General features: G+C 39.7%; 1 protein-coding gene across 8 annotated transcripts in view; it reads left to right on the top strand.

The window, feature by feature from the left end:
• NRIP1 (nuclear receptor interacting protein 1) overlaps window positions 1–18,246 on the top strand; it is a 103,388-nt gene that overhangs the window by 61,036 nt on the left and 24,106 nt on the right. For 2 of the 8 annotated variants that reach the window (XM_061627917.1, XM_061627919.1), the window contains exon 2: window positions 9,784–9,926. The exons of 4 other annotated variants lie outside the window; for them this stretch is intronic. The gene's annotated coding sequence lies outside the window, so the exon portion shown is untranslated. Of the gene's footprint in view, window positions 1–9,783; window positions 9,927–13,446; window positions 13,588–16,743; window positions 16,825–18,246 lie in introns of those variants that run through there. 2 more of the 8 variants (XM_061627918.1, XM_061627920.1) reach the window with 2 other exon arrangements.

Consider the following 18,246-nt stretch of genomic DNA (forward strand, 5'->3'; position numbering starts at 1 on the left):
AAGACCTTGTTTTTAATTTTGCCACTCACACTGGCACAGATCTGGCTAAGAGCAGCCTAGATTAGTTCAGAAAACCTTTGAAGAGATTTAAGATGTCCTTCAGACAGTTTGAAGGTTTTTGTCTTGCAAATCCAGTGCAAGGGCGCCTGCAGGCATCTCGACCCTTGCTGTGCTGCTGATGCAGCTCAAGGTCACACAAACCCGCCCTGTGACATTCTACAACAACAACAGGGAAAAAAATGATGCAGTGAAACTGCTTCAGCATTCAGCCAACCAACAACTTCCTCGGTTCCTCACTAAAAGAAATACAGTGTGTGCTCCCTCCCTCCTTTCTATTCCTTTCCTTTTTTCCGTTCCTAGATTTTGCTGTAGGAAATAATCCAGGATTTCTGGTGTGTGTGATGTCAAGGTCATTTCTTAATTAGAACACGTGTAAAGAACAAAGCTAAATGGCTTCAAAACAGCTTGGTAGTTGATGGAGATATTTAAATTATTTAAAGAGATAGTTACCCAAGTATGATGGGGAAAGAATTCTGAAGACGTTAACTCCTTCATTGTAGTTTACATACACTTCCCCCCAAATAAATGTCAAACCTTGATTAGCAGTGTTTGGAACCATATGGATATGTTACTCATATTTACAGCAAAGTCTCTAATTGTTTTGGCCTGTTACATCTGAACTGTGAAAATCCAAATCAAACTTCATTTTCTTTTTCCAAGAGACTGTTATTAGATTAGTATTGAATGAAGGAAAATACTACACAACCAGGCTGTGGAGTCAGAGTCGTGGAGTCGGAGTCAGAGTCGGACAGTAGAAAAATAGAGGAGTCAGAGTCGGAGTCGAAGGTTTGGCATACTGACTCCACAGCCCTGTACACAACTATGCTTATGAGATAATTGTGGATTTATTTATTTTATTGCCATACAGAGTTCAGCCACTTGACATACAGTGTGTTGCAAAAGTAATCAGACCCCTGACCAATGGTTTCATATTACTGAATTACAAATGGTACATTGTAATTTCGTTCTGTATGACACTTTATTTTGAAACACTGAAACTCAAAATCAGTTATTGTATAGTGACATTGGTTTTATGTTGGGAAATGTTTGTAAGAAACAAACAACTGAAACATGTTGCTTGCATAAGTATTCATATTTGATATTTGGTAGAGCTACCTTGTACTGCAATAACAGCTTTACATCTTTTGGGGTAGGTATGTACCAGCTTTGCACGCAGCGTCAGAGGGATTTTGGGCCATTTTTCTTGGCAGATTTGCTCCAGGTTGTTCAGGTTGGTTGGGCATCACTTGTGGACCGCAATTTTCAAAGAGCACCACAGATTCTCAATGGGATTGAGATCAGGACTTTGACTGGGCCACTGCAGGATATTCACCTTTTTGTTCTTGAGCCACTCCAATGTTGCTTTGGCCTTGTGCTTAGGATCATTGTCCTGTTGAAAAGTGAATTTCCTCCCAAGCTTCAGTTTTTTAATGGACTGAAGTAGGTTCTCTTGCAGTATTTCCCTGTATTTTGCTCCATCCATTCCTTCTTCAATTTTAACAAGATGCCCTAGTCCCTGCTGATGAGAAGCATCCCCACAGCATGCTGCTGCCACCACTATACTTCACTGTAGGGATGGTGTGTCTTAAGGCATGGGCAGTGTTAGGTTTGTGCCACACCTAGTGCTTTGAGTTTTAGCCAAAAAGCTCTATCTTGGTCTCATCTGACCACAAAACCTTTTCCCACATTGCAGCTGGGGCATTCTCATGCTTTCTGGCAAAATTCCAGGTGTGCTTTCAGATGGCACTTTTTGAGTAACGGCTTTCTTGCCACCTTCCCTTACACGTCAGTGTTATGCTGAGCTACTGATATGGTTGACTGGTGTACCATTATTCCACTCCCACTGAACTCTGTAGCTCCTTCGAAGTGATTGTTGGCCTGTCTGTGGCTTCTCTCACAAGTCTCCTTGTTTGAGTGCTGAGTTTTGAGGGATGGTCTTTTCTTGGCAGTGCCTGGGTGTTGTGATGCAGCTTCCACTTCCTGATTATTGATCCAGCTGTGCTCACTGGGATATCCAAACTCTTGGATATTATTTTGTACCCTTTTCCTAATCTATGCATTTGTCTTACATTATCTCTCACTTCTGCAGAATGCTCTTTGGTCTTCATTTTCCTTCAGATCCACAGCCTGACCAATGATCCTTCAACAGTGGGGTTTTTATCCTTAGAATGTGACAGAAACTTTAATGGTTCACAGGCAGAGGCCACTGGCAAGGTAATTTTGTCCTTGATAGGGCAATTTCATCTGTGTGAACTGGGAGCTTCCACAGCACAGGAGTTTAATACTTACGCAAGCAACATGTTTCAGTTTTTTATGTTTTTTACAAACATTTCCCAACATAAAACCAATGTCACCTTACAATAATTGATTTTGAGTTTCAGTGTTTCAAAATAAAATATCATACAGAATGAATTACAATGCACCATTTGTAATTCAGTAATATGAGAGTATTGGTCAGGGGTCTGACTACTTTTGCAAGGCACTGTATTAGATTGTTATTTTAAGAATTCTCCATCAATATTTTGTGTACTGAGAAAATAACAATGGAAGAATCATACATAATGGGGCGGAGAGAGAATGACAGAGAGAGGTTTAAGAGGAAGAGAACGATGTGGGCTTCTCTAACTTGGGTCCTGTTTATTCTAAGTACGCTTTACATCCACGACAATAGGTAAGAAGAATGAAATCTTAACAGAAAGTTTAAAACAGCTGAGTTAGTATGATGGTCTATAAAAGGGCTATGCAAATGACAAACATATTTTTATACTCTATTTCAGGTTTTTTTTTTTTTATTTCTCTCTTACAACCACATCCACCTCCCTTTTAAAATACATTTGGCTAGGCAACTATATATATTTTCTTTAAAAGGGATTGTGAAGAGCTCCAAAAAGACCTCTCCAAACTGAGTGAATGGGTGGAAAAATGGCAAATGCAATTCAATATAAACAAGTGTAAAATTATGCATATTGGAGCAAAAAATCTTAATTTCACATATACGCTCATGGGGTCTGAACTGGCGGTGACCGACCAGGAGGGAGACCTCGGGGTTGTAGTGGACAGCATGATGAAAATGTCGACCCAGTGTGCGGCAGCTGTGAAAAAGGCAAATTCCATGCTAGCGATAATTAGGAAAGGTATTGCAAATAAAACAGCCGATATCATAATGCTGTTGTATAAATCTGTGGTGCAGCCGCATTTGGAATACTGTGTACAGTTCTGGTCGCCTCATCTCAAAAAGGATATTATAGAGTTGGAAAAGGTTCAGAAGAGAGCAACCAGAATGATCAAGGGAATGGAGTGACTCCCTTACGAGGAAAGGTTGCAGCATTTGGGGCTTTTTAGTTTAGAGAAAAGGCGGGTCAGAGGAGACATGATAGAAGTGTATAAAATTATGCATGGCATTGAGAAAGTGGATAGAGAAAAGTTCTTCTCCCTCTCTCATAATACTAGAACTCGTGGACATTCAAAGAAGCTGAATGTTGGAAGATTCAGGGCAGACAAAAGGAAGTACTTCTTTACTCAGCGCATAGTTAAACTATGGAATTTGCTCCCACAAGATGCAGTAATGGCCACCAGCTTGGATGGCTTTAAAAGAAGATTAGACAAATTCATGGAGGACAGGGCTATCAGTGGCTACTAGCCATGATGGCTGTACTCTGCCACCCTAGTCAGAGGCAGCATGCTTCTGAAAACCAGTTGCCGGAAGCCTCAGGAGGGGAGAGTGTTCTTGCACTCGGGTCCTGCTTGCGGGCTTCCCCCAGGCACCTGGTTGGCCACTGTGAGAACAGGATGCTGGACTAGATGGGCCACTGGCCTGATCCAGCAGGCTCTTCTTATGTTCTTATGTTCTTACTGTAATTGTTATAGTGCTGTCCTAGTGATATCCTAGAAACTGTCTCTTTAAGGCAGAGTCTCACAGAAGTGAATACCAGAAGAGAAAGGAGTTGTAAGGAAGAATATGATAGCAGCTTGTTAAATAAAGTTGTGTACTAATGTCTGCAGAAGATAGCGGTAGCTGTTGATAAGGTTTTCTAGTTGAAATCACTGCATGGCAATAGAAGGGGAGGGGGATTCTTGGGCCTTGCCTTTCAGTGCCAAGAGACAGTGGGCAATGCCACACCCAGCACTGTAAGTACACAATTGCAGAGTGATTAGTTTCTCCAGTGTGAATGCTGGACAACCAGGCATTTGCATGGCTGCAACACCACCCTACCTCCTCTTGGTACCTAAAGGTAAGAGTGGGAATTCCTTTCCCATCTGTATTGCCATGCAACTCCCAGTAGTGCTTTTGTTTAGCAAACTACTTCATTAGTACCCAAGGTGATTGGGTACCTACTTTTATGTATCTGTATAATTGTTGAACTGTAAGCTTAAAGGTGTTTCTAGGCTTTACAGTATTTTTCTGGTTGTGACTGTGGGTCTGAAAGCTTTCCTATATATGAAAAATCAAACAACTCACTTAACATTCCCTCTCCAATTTAAAACAGATTTTATAGGCAGGTGGAAAGGACTATATTTCAAAGGGTCTGGTGCACCCAAAAGATTTGGGTAAACTAAATGATTGACTTTTAAATTTGAATAGTGGACCCCATGCCTTATTGCAAACTGCTTTTCAAAGACCCTTTAATTTTGAAAGCAATGTATTTATTATTTATTTAAGGCATTTACATCCTGCCCTTTAGCTAAAAAGATTCTCAGAATGGCTTATAAAAATCAGTACTAAGATGGTCCCTGCCCTCAGCTTCACAATCTAAGCATACATGACATGAGGGAAAAGATGTGAGAGGCAGAAGAAAACAGCTTATAACACAGCTATATAGGTTCTGGATGTCTTGCCCTTGATGAAGACCAGTTCCTCCCTGGAAGCAGTCTTCCTGCCCTCTCACAGAACAGATCCAGGAGCAGAGCAGGTGATGATGTCTAGGCCAGGAGGCCAGGGCAACCCCTGCCACACAGTTCTTCCCTCAGACAACTCTGCACTTGATGGCAGTTAGTATCCTCACAGGAGGAAACTCCTTCCTCTCTGATGTCAGTGATAGTTCAGTTGTCAATTTGCCAAGTGACATTGCTGCTGTTCAAGAAGCACAAGCCCAAAGTTCTTTGGATTCCAGCGCAATATACTGAACATTTTTAACCTGTATTGTACTTCGTTATGATTTGGTTTTGTCACAAACCCCTTCAGTATTTTGGTACCCTGCAGTTATAAAGTTTTGCTCTAGAGAATCGGACTTCCGTGTGTGAGTTGGAACTAAGTGTTTGATAGTCCAGGCCTTCCTTACCGTCCCCCCCCCCAAACATACTTTCTGCTTCCTTCCTAATAGCAGACACATATGAAGAAAATGATGGAGATCCAGAGCAAGAAAATGTATAAATAATAACACAGTGTGAAATCGGTACCTTCTTGCCCTTGCCTGACGTGTAGTATACCTTTAATAGTATGTGAGACCTAGGTGCTCACCTGCTAATAATTTATAATTTACTGCCCTAATTCATCGATTTGTTACCACTAATTGTACTTCATTTACTTCACTGTAGTTTCCAGTACCTAAAGGGTTGAAAGGTTGCTGTAATTGGCACCCGCAGCTGCTCTTTCTCTTGACGGGATAATTTTGCAGCCTATGCTTTGTGTGACAGCTGCCTAATTGGGGATTCTCCCCTTGTAGCAAGCCTGCCTCCTCCAGCCTCCCTGCTGACAAATGGTTGGTGGATTATAGATGAGGACATGCTGACCCGTCCGACCTTGCAGAGACAGTGGGGAGGGGCCTCCTGCTACTTCAGGGAAGCTTTGGGTCATTTAAAGGACAAGGTCATGAGCCAGGTGGGGGAAATGACATGATATCACATGACAATAGTCTGATGACATGGTCAGTATGTCAAGGACAAACCGATCAGCATTGATTATGCTTCGTTCTTTATGGTTTGTCACTGAAAGCACTCATACTTCAAAAGTATTTTGCCAATTTTCAGGAGATGAAATGCCATGTGATAGTTTCTTTTCACATGCAGGTCACACTTGTAATAAAGTTCTGTCGATAATGATTCAGATTCTCAATCTCATTACTTACGAAATATTACAGCTTCTGATAAATTAAAAGCTTCTGACAAATCCCAAAAACCCAATTCCTGTTGAATCTTTTAACATGTTAAATTCCAGGTTACAAATATATAGTGAAAGTTATCCATCTAGTGTATAACTATTTATTATTACTTTATGAATAAGGAAAAATAAACTTCATAGAAATGATTTGGTGAATCTACATAATATGCAAATATTCAAGTGATAACTGTTCTGAAGAATCAAAGCACATTATCCAACTTTGCAGGCCAAAAGAAAAAAAGAAGCAAAACCCAGCTTCTAAATATTTATAGCAAATATGCTTGCGTAAAGGTGTCAATTTTACAAGTGTTGTAAACGTTCCTGTCCTGTGCTGATAAACTTCAAGGTGACAGCATGTTTGACATTTACAATTTTAGACAGTATTTAAAAGGTTCAGAATATTTTATAAATAATTTAACAATTGGGGTGTTCTTTGTTTTTGTTTTGCTTCCTTCAAAAATACTTAAAGTCTCTGAAATGATTAAGTCAGTTCTAATGGTAGGAGCATACTTTCATTTAATTTTTGCTGCTGTAGAATTAGTGACAGTTTTCAAATTCTAAACTAACAAGCATTCACTACAGAAAGCACACTTCACTGTCTGTCATTTTGGCGAAAAGAGATCTTGTGTCTAAATCCTCACATCTCACTAGGAAGTAATTTTAATTCCCTGAGGTAAAAAGCCATCAATAGTAAAGTATGATGAATTAGTTCACTCAAGTAGACGTGTGTGTGTGTGTGTGTGTTTCTGACCTTGCTGTGCATGTGTTTAGCTACTCTCAGTGGCTGAGTCGAGCTTGGCGGAGGCTTAATCCTGTGCCCTTGTACACGTATGCTTGATTAGTAGTTGTGGTTATCTCAGCAGAAGACATTCCACCTTCCTCCTGGTATTGGTTGGGACCCAGGCATTGGGGAGTAAAGTCGAATGAGAAGAAAAGAGATTTTGCATTAGTATTCTATGAAAGCCTTACTGTCTGCAGAACAAATTGATTGCTTCAGTGTACCTGTGCTTGGCACCACTGCTATGAAAGAAAGGTATGGTTGTAATCTGTTTTATTGTATTACCTATTGTCACACTCCAGGAATATTTTGCATTAAGCTCTTTCTTTGGCACATGCTGTACATCTTTGAAACGAAATGAAATAAAGGAATAAAAGTATTGAGTGTGTACAGTAAACTATGTAACCAGTTGTAATGAGACACATTTTTTCCTGTATAGTCTACCAGTAACATAAATGGAATGCTAACAAAAACCTGCATGATATGTTCAGTGACACAAAGGTATGTCAGTGTTTTGTAGTATGCCTAGATGGATGGAATTACAAGTAATGTTATAAGTTTTTAACAACCAGAGAAATAGGCGAAATCTTTGGATGTGAACATTGTTTTGTTGATCAACTTAACATTTTTTTTGCCCTTCACCGCACTGCTACTGCATACTGTATACTGTACTGCTCAAAGAATGAAATTAAAGGAAGATGTTCATAAGTGGTAAATGCTGCATGCTTTAATATGCTAAAGTGTAGTTTTTTCATTTTTTAAAAAAGAGCACTCTCTAGATAAGATATAAAATGCAGATGGTCAAATTTAAATTTGTTTTAACTTTCAGTTTCCATAACAGTTTTCTGTAATTCTATGTAAAAATGCAGCTACAAATCTCATCAGTTAATCATGCAGGATACATTTGCATTTTTTCTGAGTCATGTGCTGATCTCAGTTATCTGTGTGACAGGAAGTGTGCAGCACTCTATTAATAAAGATTCAGATTGTTTCATAACGATCTGTGTAGAGTACTCCATTCTTGACATTGCTGAAGTTGTGTTTGTAATTATTTGGATTTTTGCTTTTGGCTGCGTTAAAACATTTAAATTATTTTGGACCTCATAATACAGTAAATCTCAGGCAATTAAGATGAGGGACAGGTGGCAAGTTTATGTAATGCATTTCAATCTTGTAGGGAATCCAATCAACAGCTTGACAAAGAAATGAAATCCTATTTCTGAAGGTCTGCTAAAACATTTCAGTTATCAGAAGTGTGTGGTAAAACTAACATATTAGGGAGTTTAGCTTGAACAAAATCTAGGAAAATGTAGTATTGATGACTGACAGCTATAGGCAAAGAACTTAACTATTATGATGCACCATATGGCCTTGTACAATCGAGTTGATGTTTTGCAGATGTACAGAGAGCTTATTGTAATAAGGGCATGTTTCAGTTTATACTCGGAGTATTTGATATGTAATTAACTGTGAATAACTGAAAGTTCCTCAGCATAAAGACCCATTAATAATATAGGAATAGGAAGTGTAGATGAGCCATTATAATGGGTTTTTTACACATAACAAATAAATTACTTTAAACTTCAAAGGAATGTCATATTACAATTTGAGAATTGTATCTCTTCTGTTTCTGTGATGTATACATTGTCAAAAGTAGTACAAGTGATAGAAACAAATGAGTAATTCTTTTAAAATGACAGACTAATGAAAATTAAACCAACACCACAATCCTATCCATGTTTCCTTGGAAGAAAGCCTTGCTAAGTGTAATGGGATTTGCTTATCTGGGAGTGCATAGGACTCCCTGATAAATATAACAAAAGTTGTAAGTTGGGAGATTTGCCATGATTATTTGCCAGAAAGTGCAGACATTTATGCTGCTTTTACTGTTTTGTATTGAACTTTTAAATTTCATTTTATTCTATTTTTTGTGAGATGTTAAGAAAACATATGTTGTTGAGTAGTCATACAACTATAATAAATAAATATATTACTTTTTGTCTGATATAAGTGCAATATTATTTTGAACCAATTAATTGGGTGTCTATGATTCTTGGGATTTATTTACTGCACAAAGATACAAATATAGTTGTATTTGGTTGAAATTATCTTTCTTTAAAATATAATTTAATCTGCTAGAAAAAATAAAGGAGAACTTTAAAAAAGGAGAAAAAGTCATTATACTTAATTCAAATCTGTAAGAATGTTGGCCAAGTCATTACTCTAGCTTTTATCAGTGTGTTGCTGTTGTTGCTGCTGCTGCTGCTAATGTTGATAACTTCTTCCTAGGAGTATTTGCTTATAGGACCATAAATAAAAGATATATTTTATAAAGAATCACATGCATATTTGTGTAATATATTTTAATTTCTGTCAGGCTGTAGGAATCCTGGGAATATCACATTATTTTGGAATAGTGAACATTTTGATTATAGATAACTGACAAAAGATTAGAGATAATCTTTTGTCAGTCAGATGTTTTGATGTCTTTATTTCTTGTTGCCATCATTTAAAGTAGAATGTTGGCATTAATGTCCTACAAGGAGGCATGTCCAATATGGTGTTTTAGAAGAGTCTTTTTCTTGTGGGTGGGTAGTTCTCAATCTTATGCAATCTAAGAATGCAGCAGTGAAGTACACCTCTTTATTTTACTTTAAAAGACTTGTTACTTCCTAGTTCCTTTCACATATTTTCCTTTTTGTCCATCAAAGCCACCTTCCAATAAACCTTGAAATCTCCTAGAACATGAGGATGATTGCAACAGTATCTGCAATTTTTTATTGACAGTTTTGATTTATTGCTCCCCATCTCTAATTCTCTTTAACACATATACATCTCCTTTTTATAGGGGATTTGGGATTATGTACATTCTGACCCTGCCAGCATCACTTCTGGCTTTTCCATGAGTTGGAAGGTCTGAAGGGGAATTATAAGTACATTTGGATGAACATGCTTAGAATTCTTCCTTCGATCAAGAACCTTTCTTATCAGGTACCTGATTTTCAGTTTTAGTTAGGAAACTAAAGGAAGCATAAAGACTTGGTCTGTCACTGAAAGCAATATTTCTCTTTTTATTTATTTATTTATTATTTATTATTTCAATTTATATACCGCCCTTAGCAGAATAGCTCTCAGGGCGGTGAACAAACAAGATAAAATACAATATATCATAATAAAAATCGTAAAAACATACACAAACAAACAACAAAAAACACTACAAAAACACAATACGACAAAAATTAAAAATACGGATTAAAAGATTAAAATGGTTAAGAAAATTAAAATGCCTGGGAGCATAAAAGGTCTTTACCTGGCACCGAAAAGATAAAAGTGTAGGCGCCAGGCGTACCTCTTCGGGGAGGCTGTTCCACAGCTCAGGGGCCACCACAGAAAAGGCCCTAGATCTAGTAACCACCCTCCGGGCTTCCCGATGGGTTGGTACCCGGAGGAGGGCCTTAGATTCTGAACGAAGTGAACGGGTAGGTTCGTATCGAGAGAGGCGTTCCACAAGGTATTGAGGTTCCATGCCGTGTAAGGCTTTATAGGTAAGAACCAGCACCTTGAATCTCGCCCGGAAGCAAATAGGAAGCCAGTGCAGACGCGCCAAGACAGGTGTTATATGCGAAGACCGACTGGTCCTCGTCAGTAGTCTGGCAGCTGCGTTCTGCACCAGCTGAAGCTTCCGAATTGTCTTCAGGGGCAGCCCTACGTAGAGCGCATTACAGTAATCCAATCTTGAAGTTACCAGAGCGTGAACAACGGAGGCGAGGTCGTCCCTGTCCAGATAGGGGCGTAGTTGGGCTACCAGACGAAGATGGTAAAACGCATTCCGTGCCACCGAGGCCACTTGGGCCTCGAGAGACAGGGAAGAGTCGAGAAGAACCCCCAAACTACGTACCTGTTCCTTCAGGGGGAGTGTAACCCCATCCAGAACAGGGTTAACATCCACCATCTGAGCAGGGAAGGCATTCACCAACAATGTCTCGGTCTTGTCTGGATTGAGTCTCAGTTTATTAGCTCTCATCCACTCCATTATTGCGGTCAGGCAACGGTTCAGCACATCAACAGACTCACCTGAAGAAGATGAAAAGGAGAAATAGAGCTGCGTGTCATCAGCATACTGATGGCAACGCACTCCAAAACTCCTGATGACTGCACCCAGCAGCTGCATGTAGATGTTGAAAAGCATGGGGGACAAAACCGACCCCTGAGGGACTCCGCAATGGAGAGTCCATGGTGTTGAGTGATGTTCCCCAAGCACTACCTTCTGGTGACGATCCGCGAAGTAGGAGCGGAACCACTGCCAAGCAGTGCCCCCTACACCCAACTCCGCGAGTCTCCTCAGAAGGATACCATGGTCGATGGTATCAAACGCCGCTGAGAGATCAAGGAGAATCAACAGAGTCACACTCCCCCTGTCCCTCTCCCGACACAGGTCATCATACAGGGCGACCAAGGCTGTTTCGGTGCCAAAACCGGGCCTGAAACCGGATTGAAATGGATCTAGATAATCGGTTTCATCCAAGAGCGCCTGGAGTTGGCTGGCAACCACCCGCTCCAAAACCTTGCCCAGAAAAGGGACATTCGCCACCGGTCTATAGTTGTTTAAATTATCTGGGTCCAAGGAGGGTTTCTTTAAAAGAGGTCTCACTACTGCCTCCTTGAGGCTACCAGGGACCATTCCCTCCCTCAAGGAGGCATTAACCACCTCCTTGGCCCAACCGGTGGTTCCAGCCCTGCCAGCTTTCACTAGCCAAGATGGGCAAGGATCCAGAACAGACGTGGTCGCCCGAACCATTCCAAGCACCTTGTCCACTTCCTCGAGCTGCACCAACTGAAACTCATCCAATAAAGAAAGACAAGGCCGTGCTCCGGACACTTCAATGGATTCATCTGTCACAACATCAGAGTCAAGGTCCCTGCGGATGCATGCAGTCTTATCTTGAAAGTGTCCAGCAATTTCATTACAGCGGGTCTCAGATGTTTCCATAGTATCGTGGGGGCCAGAGTGTAAGAGCCCTCGCACGACTTTAAAAAGCTCCGCTGGGCGGCTTAAAGATGATCTAATAGAGGCAGCAAAATAGAGCTTCTTTGCTGTCCTTACCGCTTTTGTATACAACTTATTGGTGGCACTTACCAAGGCATGATTGTATCCACTGGGAGTTTTCCTCCATCTGCACTCCAGCCTCCTCCTCTCATGTTTCATCGCTCTCAGCTCCGGGGTATACCACGGAGCTGTATGAGCTCTACAGCGAAGGGGGCGCGCGGGAGCGATCGTGTCAATAGCCCGGGTCATTTCTGTATTCCACAGTGCGACCAGGGCCTCGACAGGAGCACCAGTCCTGTCAGCCGGAAAATCTCCCAGAGCCCTCTGAAAACCTACAGGATCCATCCGGCTCCGGGAGCGGATCAACTTAATTTTCCAACTGAATTGGGAAAGTAAAGAAGAACCTAGGCCCCAAATCCACATCATTTCATGTTGTCCCATTGCACTTAGATTTCTGTTGCAGATCTGCCAGATGCTTAGCACCATCTCCTCTCCTTATATTTATTTATTTATTAAATTTGTTAGTCACTTTTCCACACATATATGTCCACTCAAAGCGACATATCAAACAAAAACAGTATATTAACTTCCCTGACTCAGTCTGTATCTTTCTGTCTTCATAGAACCTATAAAGTTAAGCTGTTGGTAAGTGCACAGTAGGATTATCAAGCCTTTATGCAAATAGATGTATGTATCTAACCATTTCTATGTGTTGTATTAAAACACTCCTTAATATTACGTGGCCACACACAGATACCATGCAGGCAACTAGGAGAGTTCAGGGGAAGTTTTAATGCACAAATGCATTTTCTGGGTAGGGGCAAGATCATGTTGAAAGAATTTTGACAGCATAACATTGGAAGTCACAGTGAAGGAGGACAAGCACTGGTGTGGTTCTTCCCCATATGATTCTGTCCTCACCGTTTTTTTTCACGTGTATTAAATAATTAATAGTATTTTGCTATTACTATTCCACTGTTTTTGCACATGATACTCCTTACTTGTTGCATCAAACTGTAGATTTTTAAAAAGTTTGTACTGCAATTAAAAATTCTGTTTACGGCAACAGTGCAACAACAGATGGTTTAGGAACAGTACCAGACATGTATAAAACTCCACAAATCTAGATCTTTTTTAAAAAATGGAAATTTATATCTTACTAGCCTTTCTTGCATAATTTTTCATGGTCAGAAGGATTTGAAGATTTGTGCTTCCCCTAACAAGTCAGAAGCTCACCTCGCACTTTGAGAACTCTAAGTGTTAAGCTGGAACAGGATTAGATTCCCAGTAAAATGAATAATGTGAATAGATTGATGATATTTTTGTTTATTTCATTTATAGAATGCTTCCTATAAAGTATCTCAAAGCAATTTCACAACCCAGTAAAAACTTACATAAAAACATTGCATATATGAAACCAATAAAATAATTACATATATAAAAACATTTTTGAATCCAATACAGATACTGACTGATTGAATCCAGACAAGCTGGAGGTGATGTTAGAGAAATTCCTACCTTGAAGGGTATTAATTTGCCTGCGATAGACAGGACGATATCCCTGACTGAACATGAAAGGAGTCTGCAGGAACTCTACAGAAGGAAGTTAGTGCTGTTGCTAGGAATCCCTTTTTTTCATATGCACTTGGTTTGTAGACTGCCTTCTCTTTTGGATAATTGCCTCTCACTACAGTGATCCATGCTTAACTCTGAGGCTTTACTATTAAAATCAATTCCACATGAGAATGCTCTTGAAAAGAATCTTTTAGCTTCAACTGGTGCAGAACCCAGCTGTGCACCTATACTAGTTGCACTAGTTAACTATTTCAGGTTCAATTCAAGATACTGGTGTCAGCCTTTAAAGTCCTTCATGACCTGGGACTAACATGCCGGAAGGACCATCTCTTCAATTGACATCTGGCCTGTTGACATTGGTCACTGCTTTAACCTTTTATCAAGTAAGGATAGCATTCGCTGGGAACAAAGCAGGGGCCTGAAATATTAGAACCTCATGTCTGCATAAATATTTAAGTCTATTTAAATTTATGATTTAGAAGGAGCAATAAAAGTTCTCTTTCAACAAGTTATGTGTAAATTCTGTATAAATTTGTTTTGTTACTGGCCACCTTTGTTCATGTCTTGTTGATTGTTTTTATACTGGGTCTGGGTGCGTTTTTTTGGCTTCTGGGACAGCAATTTCAAGTAATAAAATGAACAAACTCTTTACCCTTCCTTGCTTCAGTCTACTGCATCCACCTATTTGCTCATGCTTTCAAGACCTATAGGCAATATCCTGCCTTCCTTCTTTTAGCCACTGTACTTGTGGCCCTCTGCCCTCTGATTCTCTTATATTCTTGTCTCTCTATAGCTTCTCAGCCGCCTTCTTGATCGGCTGTATGAGATTCTTCTAATTTTATGTTCATCATGGAATCTGCCTTGTTTAATGATGCCTACCACTGAATTTTTACTTCAGAAAAAGAAATATAGCGATGCCAAATCAGCATATAATTTGGAAGTTTTTATTGGCTACAGAGTGAGATTATGCAAGAGATCAGTCAGTGGTTATGGACAGAACTTTGACACCTTTTTCATGTATCCTTTTCTTAACCTTCAATGTAGATGTAATGCTTCTGATATCTTAATCACTGCCAAGTGAAGGTGAAGGGGCTGTTGGGCTTATGTCATTTTTGTCTGGCTCTTATTTATTATTATTTATATTTATTTATTTATTTATTAAATTTATATCCTACCCTTCCTCTCAGAAGGAGCCTGTTCCCACTATAACATGAATTCTTATCCTTACCACTAGCCAAAACCATGGCGGAGAGTTACATTAGAACAGAGCTTAGCCAAAATGAACACAAGCCAAGGTTCCTCCCATCTTTAATCATATCAAAGAGATCAGGGTTATGTCTCCACTATTTCTTAGGGTTGAAACAGATGTAACACAGAAAACCTGTGATTCCTTCTATTTCCCCCTCTCCCACAAAAAACAACAACTTTTAAAGCAATCACGGGAGCTCCAATTTTGTTCAGAAGAGGAAGGGAGTAATACCCCTCCATTCTTGCACCATTTGCCTTATTGAAACTATCCCTTTCTTCCTGAAATTGCTTTGAGCCCACTAGTGGGGGAAATATAGCCATGATACCTTTTTTCCTACTGCTGGTTTAATAGCAGCTGGGCAGGGGAGCATTTTAGAAGAAAAAAATTCAAGATGGAAAGGTTAAGACCCCCCTGTAACAAAATCATAATTATGTATATATTTTAAAAATGTTTTGAATTTGTGTTCAGGTAAGATAGTGTTGAAATGGAAATGGACTGCCTTCAAGTCGATCCCGACTTATGGCTACCCTATGAATAGGGTTTTCATGGTAAGTGGTATTCAGAGGGGGTTTACCATTGCCTCCCTCTGAGGCTAGTCCTCCCCAGCTGGCTAGGGCCTGCACAGGCCAGCCCCTTCTTTGTCTGCAACTGTCACCTGGGGGGCAACTGGGCTCCTTGGGACTATGCAGCTTGCCCACGGCTGCACAGGTGGCAGGGCACGTAACCGCTTAGCCACTCACTGTGTGGGTGATCTTTAGCTGACCCTTTACGCCCAGGAGACACGAGCGGGGATTTGAACTCACAAACTCTGGACTCCCAACCAGGCTCTTCTCCCCACTGTGCTATACCAGTGTCATAGAATGTTAATAGATGCAGATGATGTACAATGGACAGGTGGGAGGAGGTGTTGTGTGTGAGAATTCAGGTGGATTTTTAAAAAGAAAAACCACTGGGATTTGACAGAGGTGGTTATGATAAAGGATCATGAAGAGAACATCTAGTTAGAGGGGCTTGGGTTTTGGGGGAGGTTTTGGGGATTAGTGGGGTGATTAGGGTAGGGACAATAACATCTTATTAATATATTATAACATTTAACATATGCAAGAAAGTTCATTTGGTTTGTTTCAAAATCCCATTTGTCTGCCTGGTCAAGGGTGCTACCAAACTAAGGTCCTATTCTATACCTTTACCTATACCAACCTTACAGACATATTACATCAGTGATCACCTTTTGAGGGAAAAGGTAGTGGGGCTGAACCTTGTGGATCGGAGAGTATATCTGACCCAGGCAGAAGCAGACTTCCTAGGGATTTCCTGATCCAGGTGTTTGGGAATCAGGAGGTGGTAATTCCAAGATACCTGAACGTCTCTCACACATCCTTTTAGTGCCACTGCTCCAGTTAAAATTGGAGTCCACAGCTGCTTAGAAAACAAAAATTAGGATCACCTACCTCACACATTTTCAGCCCTTAGTTGTTAAGTTGGAAAAGCTGCTGAGGGAATTCATTATTATGCTGTTCATTTATGTTACTGTATTGTTGCTGCTGCATTAATGTGGTGGTATTCATTGTGTTTTAAATCCTTTTTAATGTCTTAATGATTTCAAGTTCCCTGGAGAGTGTTCTTTGGCTAAAATGTGGTGCAAAAATGGAAAATAAAATTAAGAGTTGTATCCAGTGATATCCCTCACACTGGTGGAAAGCCCCTTTGATCAAGATTATACTTCCATCAGCAGAATGGTGAGGAAGGTAATTTTAACTGATTCACCCTTTATCTTGAATCTTGTCTGGATTCACCCCCCTGCATGCCCCCAAAGTCTGCTCTAAAGGGTTCATTGACTCTTCAAAACAGCATGGGAGGTGGCACAGAGGACTGCAAGTGCGGAGGGGAATCAGCAAAATCTCATTTTCCTCTTTAGGCTACAGAGTCCACTCTGGACCTAAGGAATTTCCATCAGCCCAAGGAGCATACCTGGATACAACTTTAAGGTTACATTGTTTGTGAACTACAAATAAAAGGTGCTTCTTCTTTCAAGCTTTTCCCATTGGTATATTTTAGGCTCCAGACTTCCATAAATTATATAGTCAATTTTCAGTTGGGAGACAAAGGCTCTGGAATGTTTACAGAGTTCACACAGTTGGAAATGGAAGAGTAGCGAAAGAAAAGGAATAAATTTCTTGTAACTTTTTAAAAGTATGTGAACCTCTTGTTGATTCATTGTGGCTTATTATAATAATAAGTGATTACCCACGCAGTAATTATTGGGCAAACTATATGGAGGCATTGGAGCTTTGCAAAAACAACAATTTAATAAGGCATTTAATGGATAGAAGATAAACAGAAAATTGCTGAGGTATAAAAGAGAAATATATGAAAACCTGATTTGGAGAGGACTCGAGTGAAGAATTCCACACAGAGGAGAATTCACCAAAAATGAAACTTTTTTTTTAATCTCTCCTGTCTCCCGTTAAAGAACAAAATTTCAACAGGTGAACATGCTTAAGAAAGAAGAAGAAAGATAAGATTATGCTCTGGTAATGAGCCTGGATTACAAAGTGTATAGTCATGATGACCCTGAAGCACAGTAACATAGAGAACATTTATCTTTGTTGGACCACTTAGTTATTATTATCTATTAAATTTTTATCCCACCCTTCCTCTCAAAAGGAGCCCAGGGCAGCAAACAAACACTTAAAAAAACTCTAAAACATCATAAAAACAGACTTTAAAATATATTAAAACATCTTTTTTAAAAAAACTTTAAAAACATCTTTAAAAGCAGTTCCAACACAAGACACACTGAATATTCTGACCTTGATTCTTTTAGGAGATGGATCATTCAAAGCCTAAATATAGGGAGAAGTGGTCTCTCTGATAAAGTTACAGAGACTTAGCACTAGGTAAAGTTCCCCTTCTTACTAAATTTAAAGGGATGTCCTTCAATAGGCTAAAAATGAAGGATTTCTTCCATCTTCAACTACTTTTACTGTAATTTGTATCTTTCCCTAAATTATTTAGACAGAGATCTAGATTGTTCCCTTCTAAATTCTGTTTTTAATTTAGATGGAAAAACAAAATATTTTTCATCATTAATGAACTGTTATTCCAGACAGTGGCTTACAGCTTTGACCTGCTCACATTGTTGTCTCAGGGATTTATCTTTGTTACATTTATAAACTAGGGCTCACATGATAGTTCCTCTCCATGCCTATTTAATCTTTGACCTGGCTTTCCTGAGAAAGCAAACTTGGTTGTCAATTAGTGCTAATTAGTATCTAGCATTTGGGGAATAGGGACAGTATGCCAGCCATGAGCAGGGTTGACTTTTTAATATATACTCCTTTTAAAAATTCTATATATATTTTGGGTGATATCCAGCTGTCATTCTCGGTCACTTGTCCATTGATTTCACTGGGTCTACTCTAACACTGGATATTACC

This window comes from Rhineura floridana, chromosome 5, assembly GCF_030035675.1.
Source record: "Rhineura floridana isolate rRhiFlo1 chromosome 5, rRhiFlo1.hap2, whole genome shotgun sequence".
Classification (NCBI taxonomy): domain Eukaryota; kingdom Metazoa; phylum Chordata; class Lepidosauria; order Squamata; family Rhineuridae; genus Rhineura; species Rhineura floridana.